The 24,955-nt window shown below is 49.7% G+C and overlaps 1 protein-coding gene across 4 annotated transcripts in view; it reads right to left on the bottom strand.

The window, feature by feature from the left end:
* SENP6 (SUMO specific peptidase 6) overlaps positions 1 to 24,955 on the bottom strand; it is a 2,017,494-nt gene that overhangs the window by 1,902,753 nt on the left and 89,786 nt on the right. The window lies entirely within an intron of this gene.

Below are 24,955 nucleotides of genomic sequence, written 5' to 3'. Positions count from 1 at the left end.
CAGTCGATTCATTTTTTTAAATGTACATTGTGCACAAATTATACATTCCTCTCCAAGGACAACTAGGAATATACATTGTATAATCTAGTAGTCCGTCCTTAGTTAATGCAAGACATGAATGATAACGGCTCAATCGCTACATTGCCGAACAGAACACCATACAGACTATTGACACCATACAGACAATTCTTGACTAAGTCAAGTCCCTTTGTACATTTTAAAGAGCTTAGTTTCAGGATTCCTTGAATGAAATCAAACCCTATGAAACCACTTACTTTCTCGGAGACAGTGGCAGTCCCTCTTTCATAACAGATTACGTGCTTCGTCCCTTGAGAATGGAGAGCTTCCAGTATAGATTGAACATATCTCCCCTGCATGGCTACACACGTGTGCCGCCGTGAAAGAGGTTGGGCATAAGTTGGAAAACTTATTCAAAGCAGGCTTTCCTAATGAAGGTTCCGTGGTGAAATCCTGCACTACATGATCTAATAGTAGATTTGAATCTTGATTAGTGTCCAAAATAAACATGGTTAGCAAAACATTAAAGTTCAGCTTTAAATGACATGTGGTCCCACAATTTCTCTGCATTCACCCACAACCGGGTACAGAAAATGTGACGGGGTATCCATTTTATTTAATAGATTAATTATAACAAAAAAAAATAGTTTCATTTCAGCTGGGGTGGAAGCACTCCATTTGCAGCATTATAAATCCTCAAACCCATCCGTAGTCCTTTTTCAAGTTTATTCTTCTTAAGTGTTCACCTCTGTTTTTAACCGACCATGGAAATGTGATATGGCAACTTGTCTGTCTGCACTTGATCGTATGGGGCAACCTCAATAAAACCACCATTTTTCCTAGGTCCATTGGCCTCAAGCTCTACGATTAAATTTGGTACATTGTTTAAATATAGAGGGGGGAAAAAAAAGAAGGGCAAGGCCACACACCTGTATAACACCATTAGAATCGGGAAATTGTTTGGTTCTTTCAACCCCTCAATGCCCCACCTAACCACTGCATGATCCAATCCTCAGTGTAAAGTGCCAAAAAGGCATCCAGTAGAGATTTTGGGTCTACTAAACCTGCAAGTTGGCACGCTGTAGATTTGAAATATGCATTGTGCCAAGAATTCAATTAAGTCTAGGTATAACGAGTGTCTACTTAAGATGACGAACGTCTGGAAAAGCAGATTCAAGTGAAACATTTGATCTATGGTGTAGATACCTTTCTGAAGCCCAGCTTGTAAGTGGGACAAGATGTGTCGCTCCAAGTACCACATTTCCAGACAGGTCTCGTTTAAACAGATTTACTGGAATAAAGTCCAAATCGGGTTCCTAGTTTCACTTCTGAAACTCTTAATGCATGGGTAATTTCTGCGATAGTAAAAACAAGCTTGGTAGATGTAATGATTCTGCCATCATGGATAGCTCCACAGTTCATACAAGTGCAGAAAGGCGCCAGGACTTCTTCCTCTCCGTAAAGATTCTAAAAACGGTTATACCATTGCACCATCTGAAATACTGTCTTGCAGTTTTACTACTGTTAGGATCAGTAATCACCATCTACCAGAACGCTCACAGATTCTTATTAATGAATGTCTCATTCAGAGTTCCCATTTCTTCTCACTAACCTCCAACCTCTTCTTTCGTCTATAGCCTCATACGTGTTTGTCGAAATAACTAGCCAGGAGTTATTCTGATTGGAACAAATAGACCATCAGTGTGGCTTCAGAGCAGCCAGAAGCACAGAAACTGCTCTCCTGATCATCTGTGAAGACCTGCTCTCTAACCTTGATTCTAATCTCAAGCCCAGGGATCGGATCTTCAGCACTGAAATCTCTGTATTGGCTCCCAGTGGCTGCAAGGATTACGTTCAAGACCCTCTACATTGTGCACAAGACGTTCTGGGGCCTGGAGCCCGAGTCCTCAATACCTCAAACTCTCTCTTCGTAAATGCCTTCCTACTCAAGCTCTCTGCTCCTCCAACTCCCTCATGGTCAGTCGCTTCTCCAAGCAATGAGTTGGTGGTAGATCTCTCTTTGGCTGGGGCCTCCCCCTGGAACAGTCTCTCTGCCTCTCTGAAACTCGAGGAGAACCATCTCCAGTTACGGAAGCACCTCAAGACCTTCCTCTTTGCTTCTGCCATCTCTCTTCCACTCCCCTGCTGATTTCCTGTCAGATACTGTACTGGTCACCTGGCTACCCTCTTGTTGCACATCCGCAGTGCCTCCCAGCAACCCTTGCACTTGGATCTGTATCTATAACCCTACAGTCCCCTACCTGCACTTTTGGACACCTACTGTCTGCACTTACCCTTGCACCTACCACATGCTGGCCGCACTTGTTATTGTTTTGATCCCATATATAGCACTGCCCCGCCCCTTTCCCCTGGCACTTTTTCGCTCTCCCCTCCCCTGCACTTGCGCAATCTCAATTTCACTTGGCCTAGCAAGATCGTTGTCTCAGTCCTCCCTCTGTTCCCCCTTCATTGCCTTGTCGCGCCTTGAAACACTTGTGTATAGGCGTGTTACAAAGGCCATATCATCCATTAGAGCATTTTGGCTAAACTGTCTCTACAAAAAAATCTACCTTAAGAGCTTCCACTTGCAGTGTTTTATTGTGGCTTGGAAAATATTGTCCTGCTAGGTTAAACAAATTGTTGTAATCAAGTGTGAAGAGCTTATTCCCAATAGTAGAGGAAAAACACTCTTCAATGTATTAATTTGTTTATTGTGTTCTGAGAATTGCTTGCATGGCAGGGTGGGACCCGATTCAGAGAATGCCCAGGTGTATCTGTACTGCAGAGTCTTTAGGCTTCAGTGTATGGATGGTCCTTAGTACAGATTGTGACCTCACAATGGGCTGGGAGCACAGGTTGGCTGGTTCAGGGAAGACCTGATGGAATGTTCAGTTGTGATGTCACAATGGACCAAGATAGTGAGTGATTAGTCCCGGAAAGTCAGAGTAGCCATTGAGAGAATGAAGACTGCTAATGCTGTGTTTGTGTTGCTGGGCAACAGCTGGCAGCTTTTGAAAATGATGCAGGGTTCTGCTCAGGGCAGCAGTGAGGGTTTTACACAAAATAAATGCCAATAAAAGGAAAGCGTACGTTTCATTTTGTCCGTTTTACACATAAAATGCCAAATGAAAGGAAAGTGTAACATAAAAAACATACACAAATCCTTACAAAACATTCAACATAATATTAAAAAACAATGAAACACCTGAAAAAAAAGGGTTAAAAAAAATCCTTATTTCAGAAGGATCGCGGTCTACATACAAATTAACGTTAACAGATCCTTCTCGGTTACCCCAAGTTATCAGTTTAGTAATAGGTGTTCCTAATCTCTACATATCCAGGTGGTTTACAAAACCTGCAAATACATGCACTATGGTCAAATCCTCTTTTTCTACCAATCACTTCTAAAGTTGGAAGCATATTAAAAAACAGTCTTGAACGTTTTCAGCGATTCACACTAAGGGAATGTAATGGGGTATTGGTAACAAGCCCAAATTTCTTCTCGCACCTTGCGTTTTAAGAAAACATTTTGAAGAACTAGGTGCCTAGTTGAACACCAATATGACTATTTTTCCTTGGGCTGGGTTTGTTTCAAGTAAGATTGTATTCATACTCAAGGGTATCATCAAGTTTTCATGTATCTGTAAACTGTGAAGGCATCATGAAGTAAGACAGACAAAAGATTAAACTTTCTAATTAAAGCTTTTATTTTTCTTAAAATGTCAGGATGGACTAAAGCGGAATTGTACAAAAAATGTCGCCCTCATTTGTGCGCCCCCGCAGTTACTGCGACTTTGGGGGCGCACAAAATGAGGGCAACATTTACTGCACCCAAGCAGAGCGGGTGGGGGTTGCGGGGGTGTCCCCCACTTACCATTTTGGTAAGCGGGGGACACGAAAAAAAAAAAGCACCCTGTGGCGTCAGCTCTAACCCACGTTAGGGGGAGGAGCTGATGCCGCAGGGATAGCAGGGTGCAGGCAGCACACACACGTGTGCCGCCGTGAAAGGTGGGTTGGAGGTAGGAAGGGAAAACCAGGCCGGGGAAGTGGGCACAGTGATCTATATGATCACTGCGCCACACCGTAACTGGCATCAGCATTTCGGCCGTCGCAGTTATGGGCGGTGCAGTGATCACATAGATCCAACTAAAGCCTAACTTGCCCTATATTAAGGTGGGGTTTTCCTACCTAAAGAAAACTAAGGATAGTTTAAAATCAAAAGTCTGTGTCCAAAACGTATACTTGCCCTCACAAACAACTGTATACAAGGTGTAGAGAAGTCAGCAGCAAAAGTAATAGTGTTCAAGCTTCTTCCAGCTCTTGGCTTATGCTCCGCTCTCCCTTCCCCAAGTTCAAAACAAGGCCTCAGGGCTTCCTCAAGAGTTCAACTCTTCCAGGTTTCAAAACAATACCAGTTCAAACATTTGGTCACCAAGGTTTTTCAATAGTTCACATTGATTACTCCGTTTCTTCATTTACCACTTACTTCAACAACTGTTGCAAAACATAAAACTTTTCTACATTTTCTTTCCTTAGCTTTTTCCAAGTAGGTGTCACTCTGTCAAAGCACAGTTGTTGGACCACACAGTCCACCCATTACAGGTCACGCATTCGATACCCCCATGCCCTTCATTATGCTTTCTGTATTCCTCTGGGCTCTTGCCCACATTTTTCTGTCAACTTGTAGCGCCTTGGATTCTTGTATATTTAACCAATACTCAGTTTCATCTCTCTCTTGGCACGAACTTAGCAACCACTTGTGGCTTCTACTCTTATTTCATATCCTTAATGATAGCTTCAAGGCATTGTCATCACTTGTGGCTCACACATCTAATTTTGTGGTAATTCACATTAATACCACCTTGCTTTGATTTTCATCATACATATACATACACTCTTAATGTCTGTCACTTTGTTATACAATATTACGTGTTACAACTTTCAAAAAACACGTGATAGCTTGCAGCTCGTTAGTTAATCAAATACACTGGCTTTGGCCTTGCATAATACTTATAACAGTTCCCAGCTCGATCAGTATTCATACATGCTCGTTTCCAGTCCCCACAGCGCCCCGCTATGACAAAGTTACTCACCGAAGTGACTACCTTACTCCTAATCCATAGTCCTCCTTCCTCCATACTTGTGGGACATTCCGTCCTTTGGGACAGGAGCACTTTTTAAAAGCATCAAGCATTTTATTTTTACGCGGGACACCTGCACGTGACCGTAGCCCGCCTTCCTGAGCTCTGCCTGCAGACCGCCCTTCAGTCCTTTTCTATCACCAGGTGCAGGACCATTTAGCAATAATAGAGGATACTTTTTAGAGGGGACAGCAAGCGGGCCTATGGAGGAAAGGGGACTATGGACTAAGAGTAAGGAAGTCACTACGGTGAGTAACTGTCATACTCCTACGTCCCGTCCCCTTTCCTCCATACTTGTGGGAGATACCCAAGCACTGACCATAGGTATTACGGGTGGATGGAAATTTCCCTTATTGGAACAAATTCTTGAGAACTGCCTGGCCGAATTGGGCATTAGCCCAGGAGCTCAGGTCGAGACAGTAATGACAGCAAAAAGTCAATGGGGAGGTCTGCGTATCCGTCTCGGCAATGGACTCCCAAGGAGCGTATTTTTGGAGTGCAACAGCAGTCGCTTTGCCACAGACCAGATGTGCATGAATGCCCTTTAGGGGCTGAAGGCCTTCAGTTTTGTAGGCCTCAGAAATACATCAAGTTATCCAACGAGAGAGAGCCTTTGAGGCTGGTTTCCCTTTTGGGTAACCAAACGTAACAAGGAGTTGTGGAAAACTATGTTTGTTTTGTCAAGGTACAATTTCAGAGCACATCTGATGTCTAGACCGTGTAAAACCCTCAGCATCGTTGTTGTAGAAGAGCTTGTTAAAAAGGCCGCTTCAGACCGCATGGGTTCAACTGCCATTTTGTCACTGCCTGAAGTGATCTGCGTCACAGGTTTTAGTGAAGCTATTGTCTCTACAGGGATTATAGGGGCGTTTGGGTCTGTTTTAGCTCTTTGACAGGGAACTTCAGCAGAGCCGGTGCTAGCAGACCTGAAGTAGCTTTCAGCCCATTTGGGTTCTGCAGAAGAATTAGCCCTCAATGAGGGAACCTCAGCAGGGCCGCTGCTTGAAGACTTAGGGCCTTTGCCCCCTTTCTTTGCCCCCTCAGCAGGACTGGTACAACCACAAGATGTAGTTATTTTGTGGTAAAGCTTAGGGGGCCGCCCAGTAACCAGAGCTCCTAATGCAGCTCCTCAATGCCACTGGTCTTTGAAAGAGCCCCCTGGGGATACTCAGGGTTTTACTCCGGTACTTTAGTCACTTGACAGGAAACTTTGTACGTTTGATCCCAAACTGAGAAGCCTCGGGAATCACCCCAGTTGAAGCAGCCCCAGAAGCGTTGGGCTTAGTCTTAGCCCCCAGATGGGGAACCTCAAAGGAAAATCCAGTGTTTGAGTTCCCATTTGATCTTCTGCGATGGTCCGCCACGCCTCCAGATCAGACAATATACGTCCTCCCACCGGAGTCTTGTGTGACCAATGGAAAACAATTTGGATGACTTATTGAGGGCAGGCCCACATGTTGCCGAAGAAGAGCTAATGACCTAGACAAAAAACAGCCACTTTGCCTTTGCTGCTTGGCAGAGGTGCCCCAGAGAAGCCTCCAGCCCAGCGTGCTGGGCACTCATGGACCCTCTGAAACCTGAGAAGGACTTTTGTCTGGATCCCAACCTCTGCGTATAGGCCGTTTTAGCTGGGTGTTTGGCAAAGACCGATATAGAGTTAGCAGTTTGCGTGCTTGCCTTTGTTTTATTGAGTTCCTCATTGGTAGAGGAGTGGAACAGCTCTTCACTTTCAAAGGGAAGATCAAAAACGTTACCCTGAACCTCCTGCGAGAACTTCGCAGCATGCAACCATGCTTGGAGGGAGAGGTCTACTCCAACCTTACGGCCCCAAGCAGAAGTGTCTAAATGATGGGCTGTGGCCTGCAGCAGGTCCTGAGCCAGAACTCCGGCATTGGATAGGACCTCTTCTAAATCTTACAGCCTGTGCTGAGGGATATATGCCTGAAATTCGGGAGCTCCTTCCACAGCTTGAGATTTGCTGCTGCAAGGATGACACACAAGGCCGCAGACTGTGGCAGCGGAAACCGAGCACGCCAATCCATTGGAGGGTGGAAAGGATTCCTATTGTCCACATTCTGTGGAAAATGCTGTTCGGCCCAAAATAAAGGCCCATCTGCACCAGTCGTTGAGAACGTCGGTGTACGAAAAAGCGCATCAAAATGGCCGCCTCAGACCACGTGGGTTGAACCGCCATTTTGTCACTGCCCAAGGTGAACCGTCACAGGTATCAGTGAGACCATTGTCACCACAGGGATCTCGGGGGCTTTTATATTTATTTTTTATATCCCTTTTATCCTTGTGACAGGGAACCTCGACAGAGCCGGTACTAGCAGATCTAGAGCACTTTGAGCCCCTTTGGATTATGCAGAAGAATTAGCCCTTGGTGAGGGAACCTCAGCAGAGCCGGTACTTTAAGATTTAGGGCCTTTGCCCTCCTATGCCCCTTCAACAGGATCGGTTCAACCACAAGATTGTTTGTGGGAAGGCTTAGGGTCACCACCCCCCCCCCCAGCTCCCCGCCTCCTCTGCAGCCAAAGTCCTCGGAGGAGGTTCCTCGATCCTGCCCGTTTTAAACATAGCCCCTAGTAGGGGATCCTCAGGGATATCCCTGGCGCCTTTAGCCACTGTACAGGAAACCTCGAGACTAGGCTCAGGACGTTTAGTTCTAGACTTGGAAACCTCAGGAATAACCCCGGTCAAAACAGCCCCAGAAAGGTTGGGCTTAACCATAGCACCACAACAGAGAACCTCAGATGAAATATCCAGTCTTTACAGCCCCTTGACGGGGGGTTGGGTGGGGGGGGGGGGGGTCGTAAAGCAAACTCCGCTCCGGAATACAGGTTAAATCCTTTTCGGGACACCTCAGGGAGAACAGTGTTATCTGGGCCACTTGGGCCCCTCCCGGAACCAGAAGACCCTGGGAAAAGCCCCTTGGCCAGGGTAACCTAAAAAAGGAAGGAACTTGTTTCAGGGGCTTTTTTAAATCCATTTTATCCTTGTGACAGGGAACCCCAGCAAAGCCGGTACTGGCAGAACTAGAGCGCTTTTGCGCTCCATTGCATTCTGCAGAAGAATTAGCCCTCGGTGAGGGAACCTCTGCAGAGCCGGTACTTGAAGACTTCGGGTCTTTGCCCTCCTTCTTTGCCCCCCCAAGACTGTTTGCAGGAAGGCTTAGAGTCTCCCTCCTGTAGCCAGAGCTCTGAGGAGGCCCCTCGATCTTGCCGGTTTTAAATATAGCCCCTAGTTAGGCCTTGCGGGAGAGGTCTACTCAGACTATAAAACCTCAAGCGGAAGTGTCTACATGATGGGCCACGGCCTCCAGTAGATCCTGTGCCAGAATTCTGCCATCAGATAAGCTGCCCTTAAAGTCTTTGCGCCGATCAAGAGGACTACATTCCTAGAACTCAGCAAGCTCCTTCCCTAGCTTGACGTTAGCAGCCGCCAGGATAAACTTGGCATTAGCCAGACACAGCTGCAGAGCCGAATTGAAAAGACTTTTCCCCAATGGCGTCAAGAAGCTTACCCTCCATGGAAAGGATCTAGGATGCCGCAGTGGAGGATGTAGAGGCCGGCTTCAGCTGAAGCATAGCTGCTGCCACCACCGTCGATGAGGGGAGTGGACATGAAGACAAAGATATGTTTTCAGACACTTGTAACGAGTGTCAATTTTCTTATTTAGGTGTTGCCCGGAATTAGGGTTTTCCCCAGACCTTACGGGCCTTGGACAGAACGTTCTTCTGAAGGAAACCGGCAGGTGCATTCCTGTGTTGACAAAGTGAAGGCTCCAGAAAGTACCTGCTCTTGTGGAGCTGGGGGCTCGGGTATTGGGATGTCTAGCAATGCCATCATATCTAGCACTTTGTCATGAAAGGCTCGAATAGACCGGGGCGGGTCCTCGCTGTCAAGGTCCACATGATCCTCATCCAATGAAGCATGAGCAGAAGTCTGATCCGCCGCACGTGGAGCCTCAGGAAACGAAGGCACGGTTCACACAGCAACCAGAGTCTTTTCCACAGGGGAAAGTGGAGGCAGTGGAGATAGAGGCGTACAACCAGTACCTGCATAGGGCTTGCCAGAGCAGGGGTCAGTGCAGGCAATTTAGGATACATTTCCCTAAATAAATCCTTAAAGTACGCTTTCATGGGATCAGAACGAATAAGCGTCAGAAACCTTCCAAAAAACGCATCCTCTGATGAATGTCTAAGCGCTGGAGTGGGCAGAGGCCGCTCAGAAAGGGGCATACCCCCATAAAAACCAATGAGGATGGTTGCCAGGATGGACCTCCACCAATTGGGTCCACATATATCAGGGGTGCGGATGAAGAAGGCAACGAGACTGTATGCGGCAGCGGTGTCCGAGCACACCAATCCATCAGGAGGCGAAACAGGTTCTTGTTATCTACATAGCGTGGAAAAGGCTGCTCTGCCCCAAAAGGAGGCCCCCCCAGCAGCAGCCGTAATGAACGTTGGTGTAAGAGTTAGTCAAAATGGCCACTGTGGTCCGCAGAGGATGTGCAGCCATTTTGTCAACTGCGTCACAGGAGAAAGTGAGGCAATAGTCTCCTCACAGGAGTAAGGTGCCTTGTGTGCCATTTTAGCCTTGAAGCAAGGAACCTTGGCAGAGCCGGTACTGGCAGATCTAGGGTGTTTACTGGACACCCAAGAGACTGTCCCAGAATTAGCCTCCAGTGGAAGAACCTCGGCAGAGCCAGTAATTGAAGGCCATTGAGGCGTGACCGCCTTCTTTGCCCCCTCGACAGTACTGATAACACCATGGCCGTAAGCGTGGAAGGCCGAGGAATGTACCTCATCACCAGGACCCTCAAAGAGGGTCCCTCAATTCTGCCGGTATTCGATTTAGCCCCAAGAAGGGGACCCTCGGGTTCAACACCGGTACGTATAGCTCCCTCAAAAGGGGCCTCGAGCAGAGACTCGGCGCGGAAAGTTCTAGATGCGGAAAGCGCAGGTCAAACCCTGGTACCCAGAGCCACAGAAGAACTGGGCCCTTCGGAAGAAAATCTGGTTTTGGCAGGCTCACTGCAGGGACCCTCGGAGGAAGCTCTGTTGCGCCCATTAGGTCCCTTGCGGGACACCTCAGGGATATCCCTGGTAGAAGAGCTACTTGTGCCCCTCCCCATCCTGGAAGAGCCCAGGAAGGAGTCCCCTGGCTGGGGTGCCCTAAAAAGAACTCACCAGATGCCTCTTTTTTTCCGACGATGAAGAGCTACAAATGTGGTGGAGGAACGCGTTGAAACACCTCCTCCCACCTGACAAGACGACGCTAGAGTGCACAGACGGAAAGAGTGACAGTAAAAGCACAAGTCCCAACAGTGTTCTGGGCCTAGACACTCCAGTCAAAGAGTGGGGACCCCGCCCTCGCGAAACGACATTTGCAGGATGAACAGGACACAAATCCCAGACACTGCCGCATAGACTGAGGACAAGACGACTGTGGGACAAGACGACTGTGGAACCAGAGCAGGAAGGAAGGACAAAGGGAATAAAACTGAACATTCCCGGTGATGCCAGTGTGTCCGACCACGTGGAGAAAAGGACTGAAGGGCAGTGCGGAGCTCAGGAAGGCAGGGCTACGGTCCCATCCGTAAAGAGGGAATGTCCCACAAGTATGGAAGAAAGGGACGGGAGAGTATTAGTGTTCTTCTTTTCACTCACAAGTGGTATGTAGCTGCTCCTTCGGGTTTCTCAGCTTAGCTTCCAGGCTTCGATTCGCTCCTCCTTTCGCGGGCGCCACGACGAGCAGCGCTGGCCATCTGAAAATGCCACATAGCATAGCTCTGCTCTTCCCCAGTGGAAGCTACTGAGAGCCCCACTTGCTCTCTCCGAGACTTGCAGCGATCAGGAGGCTTGGGTGCTTCACAGCTCCTGCTGTGAGCACTGGGGCAGGGAGGACAGCAGGGCCTCAAACCCTCTCACGGCCTGACCTGGCATCTTTCTCACTCCTGTTCTGCACGGCTTCTCTCAAGACTGCGCCTCTGCAGCCCGCTCCGCTTCTCCAGGCCGCGTCGTCCTCTCCAGGCAGTCGCTCTCCTTAGGCTGGGCGGTCACCATTTTTATACACCTGGGATTTGGCAAATGACTGCAGGTGCGAGTCCTAAACTGTAATTGCCCGACCATGGTGAAACCTATTAGCTGGACATGTCTGGCTATTACAACTGAACTCCAAGGCTCTCCCTCATCTCAGTACCAAAGTGGTTTTTAATAGAAGTTTCAACGAATGGAAGTGTGCATAACTCTGTTATTTCCCTCTGCTTTTGGTATTGAGCGGATATTTATCTGTACAAGAGGCGGCTGATATTTGTTGAACCCGGCCAAATTAGTATGCGTTCACCTAGTTGGTCTCTTCTTCGTCCCAGTATAAAAATAGCAATTCCGATGGCCATTAGGAAAGGATGAAAAGGGAATAGGTTGACAGTAACCCGCAAAGTCTGTTTGGACAGAAGGTTCATTACAAAAAGGGAATGGGGGATATCATGTGACCATTTCCAAAGTTCAATCCACCCAGGTGATCCTCCCTCGCATATCCACCCCCAGGGTCGGAATCCAAAAGCAATGGCCTTTCCCTGGCCACCTGAGCAGATGTTGGGGTGTCTGGGGAGAGGGGGGGAGGGGGGCAAGAAGTGAGGACACCCTAGAGTTCCTCACAAAACTCAAACTACATTTGCAGTTCTCATCACTCCCATGTTGTACAAGTCTACATATAATGAGTGTAGACTGGGATCTAAAAATTGTAAGCATATTATGGGAAGTCGCTAACGTGCTTAGGCTTGCAAAGACAACAAGCCCAACTCATCTGACAGTGGAGATTGGAAGTCCTGGGTGCAAAACTAAACACCTTCCTCCAGAGAATTCCTCCCAATTTATTAATAAACTCCCAATGTATGCTTTGTAACATTTCTAAACCATACATTATACATTAGGTATTACTTTTAGCTTATAGAAATTCAAAAGTGGAACTCTCCAACAGAGGGAGTACAACCAATATTAGTTAACAGTAATCGTCTTTCTGTAGCTATTAACGGAGCAGGACATTCCAGTGCGGCAGGTTCGGCGCAGGCCGATTTGGCACAGCCGGTTCGGCGCAGCAGCCCGCGCCGAACTGGCCGCACAGAAATGTCCTGCTCCAAAATGGAGACCTCAGGGAGAGGGGCTATCAACGGGGGCACTTTGCGTATGTTGTAGGCTGGGGTGCTCTGTCTGCTCCGAAATGGAGACCGCCGGGAGAGCGACTATCAAGGGGGCACTTTGTGCATGTTGTTCGCGGAAATTGTGGAACCCATGTGGGCGGCTCGACATGGAATTTGTGTTTTCCTGAATTTGGCTTTGGGTTTCTGAATCCGTCACGACGCACTACTGCAGTATTCACTTTCAGTTTGTCCGTACCTCAGTCTGCTGCTCGGGAGATCTGGACACAGGACGTCGTCAGGGTGGGCAGTGAGGATGCCAATAACTCCCACAAATTAATGGCACGGATCGATTGAGATCCCAGAGAGGCGATTGTGTAACTTGTGCTAACCAACGTGTTGGCACCCTGCGTGCTTGAAATGCGACAAGAGGCATGTTCCTATGCCCGCTGCATGGTGCCATTGCGCCAAAACATCCCAGCGCCAAACATCCCGCGGCAAATCGACCCACGCCGAACCGGCGGCGCCGAAACCGGGTGTACCGGCTTTTAACTACTTATAATCACATGCTTTGCATATGCTGCCATCTAGTGGTTGGTGCAGAGAATTACATCTTGCTTTTTTTTCAAATTCGAAAAGGGGCTCCGACAGGAGCATACTTCTAACACTATCTCTACTCTGCAGATTGTTAGTTTTCTAACATATTGTCTCCTTGTGTGTGCATACCATTGTGCTCCCGCATGGCAGGCGCATGTTATTCTAAGCAAATAGAAGTTACAGAAAGACTATTACTGGAAAGTAATATTGGTCATATGGAGCTTGTGAATCTGTTTAGATTTGCATGCTTTACATTGATTAGCAAGCAGTATTTAGTAAAAGGAGGTGGGAGAGCTGAAGGGCCGGAATAGGATTGATGCCTTAATATTGCTTAACTCACATGTGGGTCTGACTTTGAATGTGTGCCCACACAATAATGTTGCGTGAAGGTATGTACTGTACTCCATGTGGCTCCTTCACAAATGGCTTCTAGTGGCACTTTTGAAGAAAAAAGCAAGGATTGCTCACTTATTTCTCTGGAATGAGCCCTTGGTATATAGGCCAGTATGTGTTAGCTATGGAATATCACATTTGTATGCATCCAACAATCCACCTAGCAATAGTTTCCTTGGTGACTTCATCCTCTTCTCTTCGTGTCACCATTGGCCACAAAAGATTGCTCTGTCTTTCGGATGTCTTTAGCTTTGACAAGTTAGTACATTACTGGCCGGCATATGTAGTGCTCCTTCACCTTTAATCTGCGGGTTCTGGAAGAACACTGACAATTCAATTGATTTAAGTGAAATTTAGATATGAATTTTGGAGAATATCCAGGGTGAGATCTGTTTTTCTGTATGGTGACAAATGGTCCAAACATTCAAACAAGGACTAGGAGTAAGGTGGTCACTATGGTGAGTAACCTGGTAATACTCTGACATCCCGTCCCCTTTCCTCCATACTTGTGGGAGATTCCCAAGCACTCCTTACAGGAACTACGGGTGGATGGAAATACCCCTTACTGAAACAGGTTCTTAAGCACAGCCTGAACAAACTGAGCATCAGCTCTAGAGCTCATGTTGAGACAGTAATTCTTACAGAAAGCTAATGGGGAGGCCCAAGTAGCTGCCCTAGCGATTGACTCCCAGGGAACATATTTCTGAAAAGCAACCGCGGCTGCCTTGCCCCGCACCAGGTGCGCATGGATACCTTTAGGAGGTGTCAGCCTTTGGACGGTGAAAGACTCTGCGATGCAGGCGGCAATCCACCTGGAAATATTTGCCTTAGACGCCGGCTTGCCCTGAGGGTTACCCTAGGTCACAAAAAGTTGAGAAGAACTCCTAAGTTCGGAAGTCCTGTCTATGTAGAACTTAAGAGCTCTTCGGACATCAAGACAGCGTATAACTCTTTCAGCCTCTGAGGCAGGGTTCAGAAAAAAGACTGGAAGGGAGATCGACTGATTCAGATGGAATTCGATCACTACCTTCGGAAGGAAAGCCGGGTTTGTCCGAAGGACTACCTTGTCCTTGAGAAAGACCAAGAAAGGATGCTCCAACGACAATGCCTGGAGCTCACTCACTCTCCTCGCTGACGTAACGGCGACCAGAAAAGAAACTTTCCAAGACAAGTACTTGAGGTCTACCGTAGCCATTGGTTCAAAGGCTTTATAGTACAGCGCCGTCAGGACTACATTTAGGTCCCATGGCAGTTGCGGATTACTCACCGGAGGGTAGAGGCGTGTCAAGCCAGCAAAATGCCTCTTCACCACTGGGTTAGAGAATAAGAACACAGGTCTGTAGAAAGGTAAGCGGAAACCGCTGAGAGATAAGTCCTGCATGACAGAACATGAACCCCCGCCTCTGCTAGGGAGGACACGAAGGACAGCACTGTGTCAATCGTGGCCACCCTCGGATCCAACTTCTCCTCCAAACACCAATGACAGAACCTGAACCATTTACTCCTGTATTGAGATCTGGTCGAGGATTTCCTGGCTGCCTGGATAATGCGCATGTTATCCGCAGACAAACTCATATGCTCTAAAGACTTGAACTCCGGCACCAAGTCGCCAAGCTGATCGATTGTGGGGAGGGGTGCCACATCTGTTCCCCTTGGTGAAGAACATTGCGAGTTACTGGTAACCTGATCGGCGGATATGCCGACAGGTGTTGAAGTTCTGAGAACCAAACCCTGGCCAGCCACCATGGAGCTATCAGCAGAAGGTAACAATTCACATAGTTCTTCAACTTCCAAATTGCTCGAACTAGAGGCAGAGGCTGGAAGCCGCAAGCTCTCATGTTGTGCCATGGAATCTCGAGAGCATCCCCCAGAGAGGAGGCTCCCAGCTCCCCTCTGGAGGCATACTGAGGAAGCTTCTTGTTTACCGCCGTAGCAAAGAGGTCCACCTCCGGTGTGCCCCAACGCGAGAAAATCCATGAAAGGACCTCAGCCTTCAACTCCCACTCGTAGCTGACCACTGTCTGCCGGCTGAGGGCATCCGCTGTGACATTCAGCTGGCCCGGGATGTGCACTGCAAGCAGCCAGACACCATGAAGCACGGCCCACTCCCAAATCTGGATGGACAGGTCCACGAGGAAGCGGGGGAGGGGGTTGGGGGGGGGGGGGGGAAAGACTTCGTTCGCCCTTGCTTGTTTATGTAATACAGTGATACCACATTGTCCGTTCTTATGCAGACCACCTTGTTGACAATGAACGGTCTGAACGCCCGGAGCGCTAGGAAGATCGCCCGAAGCTCCAAATGATTTATGTGCAGGAGCTTGTCCTGAGGCGACCAGAGATCCGAGACCTGAAGATCTAACGTCACACCCCACCCGAGGAGGGAGGAGTCCGTCGGGATCATCACTGTGGGGATGGGGTCCTGAAACCCCACGCCCCCAGACAGATTGCTGAGATATGACCACCAATCCAGGTCCACTGTCATGGAATCCGGATCCACTGCCTGACGCCATGAGCTCCGAAGAGCCATCTGGGTCTGTCTCATTTTGAGAGAATAAAGAGGAAGAGCCAGTACACATGAGGCCATGATGCCCAGAAGCCTCTGGAACCACCAGGCTGACATGCTCTCCGACTGCGCAAACATCTGACACGTGGCCAACAGATACACCATTCTGTCCCCGGTCAGATACACTCTGCAGTCGATCGTGTTCCAACGAAAACCCAGGAAGATCAGGTCCTGTGGGACCGTCATGGAGGATTTCCGCCAGTTTACCGACAGCCCAAGATGGAACAGGAGCTGAAGGAGAGACTGGAGGTTGCCCGCTGCTGCCAACGGACAAGGGCTGCGCAAGAGCCAGTCGTCCAAATAAGGATGCACATGGATACCCTGGAGACGAAGATAGGCAGCAATCACCGACATCTTCGTGAAGACACGCAGTGCCGAGCTGAGGCCAAAAGGAAGCACCCGAAACTGGAAGTGCTCCTCTCCCAAAGAGAAGCAGAGGTATCTCCTGTGTGGATTCCAAATCAGGATATGCATGTACGCATCCTGAAGATCCACCACGCTGAGCCAATCGCCCATCTGCAAAGAGGAGCGAATCTGGCCGAGCGTGATCATCTTGAATTTCTCTGGGGTAGGAAAAGATTGAACTGGGAAAGGTCTAGGATGGTGCACAGGCCAGCCTGGTTGGTATTGGGCACCGTAAACAGCCGGGAGAAGAAGCCCTCCCCTCGCTCCCCAAGGGGAACAGGTTCCACAGCTCTGAGGTCCAGAAGTTTCTGAACCTCGGCCTTGAGGGTGGGTGAGCCCGACAGCTGAAAAGGAGGGTTGAGGGGTATGGTAGGGGGTAAAGGTAAGCGGAAGCCCGCTCGAGCAACTGACAAGACCCATCTGTCTTCTGTGATGGTCTGCCACGCCTCCTAATGAGACTCAATGCATCCTCCCACCGGGGTCTCGTGAGAGCACTGAAAACCCTCTTTGGTGGGTTTATCGGTGGCGGTGCAACCTGAACCTGATGAGGAGGCTGAGGAGCGGGAGAAAAACCGTGTGAGTTGTTGTCTATGTCGGTTATTCCCCGCAGGAGTATCCACTCTGCGAGATTTGCAGTCGAGGAAGCCCCTAAAACCAGATGAGGGTCGACTTTGTGACAACGGTCTCTGGGATTTGAAAGGAGGTTTAACCAGAACCAACAATGATTTAGCCGTCTGAGTGCTATCCTTGCTTTTGGTGAGCTCTACATCAGTAGAAGAATGAAAAAGCTCCTTACCATCGAATGGAAGGTCCAACACCTTGTCTTGCACTTCCTTAGAAAATTTAGTGGCATGCAGCCACGCCTGCCGTGCGGTATCAACCCCGAGCATGAGGCCCAGAGCCTAGGCGTTTACGTGATGAGCCGCAGCCTCCAGGAGATCCCGGGCCAATACCCTGGCATCGGAAAGGCCTCCTTTGAAGTCCTCCAGCTTCTCGATTGGGATGTGCTCCTCAAACTCCGACAGACCTTTCCACATCCGCATGTTAGCTCCTGCCAATATCAATTCGGCGTTGGCCTGCCTAAGCTGCAAGGCCAAGTTGGCGAAGATTTTCCTCCCGAGGGAGTCGAGGAGCTTGTCGTCCTTACCCAGAACCTGAGTAGCCGTCGTGGAAGAGGATGCTGCAAGTCTTGACTGCAAAGTGGCCGCAGCCACCACTGTAGAGGGAGGCGGACAAGACGACAGAGCCACCTCTTCTGAAGAATGCAGCCTGTACCTCGCGTCAATCTTTTTATTGACAAAAAGTCCCAAGTGTGGCTTTTCCCAGACTCTTTGGACCTCGGCCAGAACGTCCTTCTGCAGGAACAGGCGGTACGCTCCAAGGGAGACCGGGTGAACGCCCCCGAAAGCAGGCCCTCCTTCGGAGCAGGTGCCTCGGGAATCGGAACATCCAAGAAACTCCTGTCCAGTACCCAGTCATGAAAGGCTCTGATAGAGCGGGGAAGGTCCTTGTTGTCCTGATCGCCTTGGTCATCTGACAGGTCAGGATCCTGCTGAGCCGTGTCAGGCACTGCCTTGTCCACTGGGGACAATGGAGGCAAAGGTAGGAGAGCAGGGGGGGGGGGGCACCACGGGCAAGGGAGACACCGGCGGAACAACCTGAGGAAAAGGTGGAGCCAGAGGCGCCGGTGGACATATCTCCTTGAAAAGCCCTTTGAAATATTCCCTCATGGGGTCGGTGCGCATAAGCGCTTGAAATTTACCGAAAAAGGCATCCTCAGGAGATTGTTTCGGGACCTGAGGAGGCATCTCATGAGGTGGACAAATCCAGGGACATAACTGGGAAGGGTGCCACACCGGGCCCTCCTCCGACGTATCCACAAAAATCAAAGGAGCCGCCCCCGCGGGCAATGAAACATTGTGCGGAAGAGGCATCTGGGCGTTCCAATCATAAACCAGCCGGCAAGGATGCGCACAAGGGACCTTAGGTTCACCCAAGAGACCGAGCCCTACACCAGAAGCCGATGCCGTAGTTGTAGGGTAGCACCTAAAATGGCCGCCGTAGTCATGGCGGGAACAGGCACCATTTTGTCCTCATCTGAGGGGAACTGCGGCACGTGAGGAAGTGAGGCAGGGGTCCCAGTCGATGGATCAGGGGTCTTAATCTTAGCCTTAACATAAGGAACCTCGGCCGAGCCAGTACTATCAGGCCTGGAATGTTTTTGTGACATACCAACCGCCAACTGGGCCTTCGAAGGAAGGACCTCGGCACTGCCAGTAAAAGAAGAACTTTGCTTCTTTGCCCCCTCAACAGATCTGGTGTCACCACAAGAGCGGGAACGGTGCGCTTTCACCGACAAAGCCTTGACCGGCCTTTCAGAACTGTTAGTAGCTTTAGCCTCTGTACGAGGGACCTCGGACCCAGGTCCGCTAACAGCCTTTTCTGTGCGGGCCTCAAACATCTGTTTGGTAACTACAATCGCAGCCAAGGCCTCGGGGCTCACCCCGGTTTTGTTTGAGGGAAGCCGACAGAGGCCTCAGAGCGAACTCCGATACCCCACAACTCAGTAGAACTGGGTCTACAAACAGCCCCCAAAGGAGGGGCCTCGGGGCGTACTCCGGTATTCACAGGCCCCTTACGGAGACCCTCCGAGAAAACTCTGGTAGAATTATTAGGCCCAACAGGCACCTCAGGGCGAACCCCGGTATCAGAGCGATCAACGCCCCTCCCGGACCGAGAGGAACCCAGGAAGGTATCCCCCGGTCGGGATGCCCTGACAAGTAAAGAGCTTACCGGGCGTTTTTTCTTCTTGTCGATGAACGCCTGAAAATGCAAAGGAGGAGTTCGTTGGAACACCTCCTCCCACTGCTCCAACCGACCCTGAAGTGCCCGGACCGAAAGGGAGTCACAGTAAAAACAGGAGTCCCAACGGTGTTCCGGACCCAAACACTCTAAACAAAGAGGATGGGGATCCACCCTCGCGAAGCGACGGTGACACAATGAACAATCTGGAAAGTCCAATTTGAAAGACCGACTAGTAAACGAACGCTAGCGAAAGCCAGAGAGGAAAAAAGGGAAGAAAAATCTTCAAGGATGCAAGTGCATCCGGCCCCGATCGAGCGGAGAAAATGCTAGATGGGCGATGCACGGGGCGGAGCCAAGGTGGGCGGGGTTACGGCCGCATGCCGGGCCCCGCGCAGGAAAGAGGGACACATTTTTGAAAAAAATGTGGATGCTTTTTACAAAGTGCTCCGGTCCCATCCCACAGGACGGAGAGATGTCCCACAAGTATGGTGGAAAGGGGAGTCAAGATCGTCACTTGGAATGTTAGAGGCTTGAATAGTTTTGTCAAACAAAGACGGGTTCAATCCTACCTTAGGAGATGCAAGGTCGGAATCGCCCCGTTACAGGAAACCCACCTGGCTGCCGAGAAGTTGGAAGCCCTGTCCAAGTCCTGGCGGGGCACCCTAGTGGTTTCCGCCTACTCCTCCTATGCCAGGGGGGGTGGGGGGGGGGGGGGGGGGGGGGGGTGGGGGTCTTAATTTGGATTGCCCCTACGGTCCCCTTTAAGCTTATTAGCTCCAAATCAGACAATGAGGGGAGGATGGTAGTGGTTTGTGGCTCTATCGAAGATAGGAAGCTTTGTCTAATTAGCACCTATGCACCCAACCATGACGCAACCGTTTTTTTCCACTCGCTCTACACACGGCTCACCCCTTACATGAACAAAATCATAATATGGAGAGGTGATCATAATTGTACCCTCGACCCCACACCGGACAGATCCAACTCAAAACATGATCGCCCCTCTCCCCCAGCCAAAATCCTGTCCAACTTAGTCCAACAGCTACAACTCCGTGACATCTGGAGGGACCAGCACTCGGAACACCGCGAGTACTCCTTTTATTCCCAGCTGCACGCCGTACACACCAGGCTGGACTACATATTCCTTAGCCAAGCACACCAATCCGCATTCGTTGATGCGCGTTACTTGCCGCGGGTGCTGTGAGACCATTCTCCCCTGCTGATTACTTGGGAGGTGTCCCTGCCTAAACCCCCTATACCCACGTGGAAGTGGAGAGCCGAAGCCCCTCGACACTGCCTTCAGAGAACACATAAGGGATAGCTCTGAAGAATATTTGCAACTCAACCTCAATAGCGTCAAATACATGAGCACCACCTGGGAGGCATATAAAGTGGTTAAGAGGGGGCAAGATGATTGCAGCGGTTGGGGGTGCCCAGAGATCCATCACAGCCCTGCTGGAACGAGCAGAGAGTGACCTGGGGGTCCTGGAATCGAAGGCTGACTCATCCCCCGATCATTTATGCAGAATCACTGAACTTGAGCAAACTTGCCTAACCCATTGGAAATCCTTGGGCAAATTAAGTCACGCCAAACACACAAAGAATCCACGCCCTGGGGGATAAACCGGGGAAGCTCCTAGCATGGCTTTATAAAAGGGAAACTCCTAGACCACCCATTTGCCACATAGTCACACCTGATGGCAATACCAAGCATACTCAGCAAGAAATAAATTTGGTGTTCTGACTTCTATCGCAACCTGTACTCCGAAACCCTGCTCCCCGATGACACAGGGATCGATGACACCCTAGGCGCCATTAATCTGCCCAAACTGGACTCGCATATGGCCGAGACCCTCGATGAACCTATTACCCCAGACGAGGTCAAGATGGTGATCAGATCGCTGCCTGCTGGGAAGACCCCGGGCTCTGATGGCCTCCCCGGGGAGTTTTATAAGACTTACGAGGACACACTCCCCCCCCCCATATTGACTCAGGTCTGCAACGAAGCATTCGAGCGTGGCTCGCTTCCGGACTCCGAGTGAGGCCGTGATAATACCTCTGCTCAAACCAGGGAAAGACGGAAACGAGTGTGGCTCGTATAGGCCCCTCTCTATGCTGAACATAGATTGCAAGATCCTTACGGCATTGCTTGCTAACAGACTACGTAGAGTGATCCCATTGTTGATCCACCAAGACCAAACTGGTTACGTCCCTGGACGTTCCATTACTGAAAACCTGCGGAGGTTGCATCATGTTATTTATAGTACAGAGGGAAGACCACAGAAACTCGCAGTGGCGTCACTGGACGCCACCAAAGCTTTCGATTCCCTGAGGTGGGACTGGTTATACGCCACTATGGCAAAAATGGGGATTGGCCCTGTATTTCTAAAATGGACACAGTTAGTCTATGCTAACCCCACTGATAGTGTACGCACTAACAGAATTTACTCCGGTAAGTGGGCCCTGTGCAGGGGCACCGTCAAGGTTGCCTCCTTTCCCCCATGCTTTACATCATCGCTGCAGAGCCTGTAGCAGCCTACCTGAGACAGGAATACGGGGACGGAGGCATTCAAATTGACAGGGCGACTCACCTCATCTCCATGTACGCGGATGACACCCTCTTCTACCTTCAGGATCCCGAACACCTACCTTATATTCTGGAAAATCTGGACTGCTTTCACAAGCACACCGGGATCCAGAACAACAAGAGTAAATCCTGTCTCTTCCGTCTAGCCGCGCTGCACAGTGAACATTATGGGACTCTCCCCCCTCTTGATCTGGAATGGCAAACAACCTCCTTCAAATATTTAGGAATAACTATACACAGGAACCCCGCTACAAAACATATCCTTAACACTGTCGGGGCCAAAGACTCACTCTCAAAGTCCATGGACTTCTGGGGCCGGCTCCCGCTCTCGATGGCAGGGAGAGCGGGCCTTCTCAAAATGGTTGCCCTCCCTCGCCTACTACACACCTTCACCAACGTCCCATATAACATCCCTCCCACTTTCTTCAGAGACCTCAATAAACTTTGCAGGGGCTTCCTTTGGGGGAGGAGGGTAGCAGACACAGGGTGGCACTAGAGACCCTCCAAAGGCCATACGAGAAGGGTGGACTGAAGATCCCAAACTTCGAACAATATTTTCTCGCTAGTCAATTGAGACATGTGATGCAGTGGATGGCTGACGAGGACACAATAGACACTTGCCTCCTTCAGCCTGCCCTCCCCCAGCTGCTGCTCAGGGACTTGCTCTGGACTGGAAGGGGCGCCCTCGTACACTGCCCTTACCTCGCCAAGCTTGGGATTCGCCTTTGGGAAAGGGCCTGTAAACTGGTAGGGCCAAAAGACCAGTACTCTCCACAGATCCCTATTGCAGCACTCATGTTCAGTCAACCCTGGGGGCAGCTTGAGACTCGTACACAATGGGAACCTTTTGGTGTGGCCACGCTTGGAGACTTGATACAGGAGCAAGAACTAATTTCCTTCCCCGACCTATGTGACGCCACTGGTCTCCCCACCGGGCAATTTCTGCTGCACAGAGCGGTCACACGGGCCTCGAGTAGCAGGTGGCCTGTGGCAGCTGACCAAAGGGAGGAAAACGCAGGCATCGAAATGATCCTGAACGCTGCGGAAGGGGGCCACGAGACCTCCCGTATCTACGAGGCCCTACTGCAGGCCTCCACTGCGGATGAGCTAAAAAGCCGGAACAAATGGGAGGCCGAGCTAGGCTTTGATTTTGAAGACTCCGATTGGGGGGACATTACCCACCATCACAAGAAAGTCTCCCGTAACGCTCGCTTACAGCTCATCCAGATGTGTATCACTAACAGAGCATACCTCACCCGGAAGCTATATCTAGATTCACTGGTGCTGGCATCCAACTGTGCCCCAAATGCAGTGAACCCAAGGCTGGCGTAGCACACATGTTTTGGGGCTGCCTGGTGCTCAGGGAATTTTGGCTGCAAGTAAAGTAAAGGGTGGCCGGGGCAGACATTGACATTGAGACAGATGACCCCTCAGCATGTATCCTGGGCAGGTTTAGGTGGAGCAGGAAGAACAAACCACTAAACAAGCTCAAAGACCTCATATACATCACAGCAAAAAGGCGCATAGCCATGAGTTGGAAAAGCCCCAGAGACCCGCCTATACCCGTATGGTGGGGCGACCTTCTAAAATGGATCATGGCTGAAACAGCAGCATGGGAGACGGCGATTCAGGTGCAGAGATTGGACTCTAGCGAGGAGCTACAATGCTGGGTGGCCCTAACAGTACCTTTGCTTCATCCTGAGCCACCTGAGTCAGAACTACATGGAGATGCCGACCCAAGTGTTTTGAACTCCTGAGAATCAATGACTTACAGCGGTCTTGGTTGGGGGGAGGGGAAAGGGAAGTTGGGTGTTTATTTCATACTGTCATTGTGATAAGCCTTTCAGATGCTATAGATGATGCTTCTGCTATATTTGTTACAGAAAATAAAAATATATTTCTTTTAAAAAAGTATGGAGGAAAGGGGACGGGACGTAGGAGTATAGGAGTTACAGGTAAGAAACATTCTCCTTCTCCAGCATAGGATCTTTCATAGATTGACATGTGCCCTCGTTCCACCTCGTTATGTAAAAGCTACACTCGCCCTCCGGGCGGCAGTCACCACTGTGAATAGGCTGCATAGCAGTAAACTGTAGTTGGAGGTGCGTGAAAGTAAAAAGCAGTACATTTCCCATTGAGAACATAGGAGCATACCTTATTGAAACAGAGGCTGCCAGACTGCTCTTCCTGCTTGCACGTCATCAGCGTGCTGCCTTTCCAGGCAGTAGTGCCTTGTGAAGGCATGCAACACCGACCAGGTAGCCACTTGGCAGATGTCTGCGATGGGGACCCAGACCACCATGTCACCGAGGCAGTTTGTGGCGTGTACACGCGGAAGGGTGTAGGTGGGTGGGTGGGTGTAGGTTGGCTAGCCTACAGGGGCTTCCCTGCTGAATTATGTCAGAATGCAATAGCAGCAGAGATCCTTCTCGCTATGGCTTGCTTAGAGAGCACTTTTACCTTTGTTAGCAGGCCCATATGCTAGAAAAAGCTGTGTTTAGGTCAGGAAGGATTGAGTTTGATCAATATATTATTTTATTGCTCGCTTGATGTCGAGTGAGTGCAGGGCTACCTCCGCTGGGGACATTGGTTTGTTCAAGAAAATAGGTGCAGCGATTACCATTTTTTGTGGAAGTCAGTGGGGAGTTTGGGGATAAATCACAGGTTTGTCGTTAGAAGCAACTTCTCTTTCAGAAAGCGTAGATATGGTGGGTTGACTAAGAGCGCTTGTAGTTCAAATACTCTCTAGCCAACATCACTGCTACCAGAAAAGCCACCTTCCATGACGGGTATCTAAGCAATGCAGTGGTCATAGTGTCAAACAGCTTCATCATAAGCCCTGATAATATGGTTGAGGGCTCCATTCCAGCGATATTTGTTTCACTGGGGAAAACGTCTGGAAAAAAAACGGTCAAGCAGTGTTTGACGACTGTCCGTAAAGGGGAGTTCCTTTATTTCATCTTATGTAGCTCGAGATGGCTGCTAGGTGCACCCTTAGAGAGTTGTGGTTGAGGCCCTGTTTGGCTAGTGCGAGCAGATACATTAGTATGTCCTCGGGCATCGCTCGGAACGGGTTAAGCCTCTCCTAGTTGACTCTGCATTTGTTTTCACACCATTTGTTTCTACTTCAGGCCATAGGATTTGTTGGAGGAGGGGGCCTGGCTGCAGCCAAAATGTCCCTGCATTCCCGAGAGATTGTTAACCCTCCGAACTCAACGAAGTCAGGAGCCAAGCTGTTAAGCAGAATGATTGCAGATTAGGATCTAGTATCTTCCCCTGGCCCTCGATGTTTATGTCTGGGCGAC

The sequence above is a fragment of the Ambystoma mexicanum genome, chromosome 4p, assembly GCF_040938575.1.
Source record: "Ambystoma mexicanum isolate Mex_15411 chromosome 4p, UKY_AmexF1_1, whole genome shotgun sequence".
Classification (NCBI taxonomy): domain Eukaryota; kingdom Metazoa; phylum Chordata; class Amphibia; order Caudata; family Ambystomatidae; genus Ambystoma; species Ambystoma mexicanum.
The sequence above is the reverse complement of the archived record's forward strand: the minus strand, read 5'-3'. Positions and strand labels throughout refer to the sequence as shown.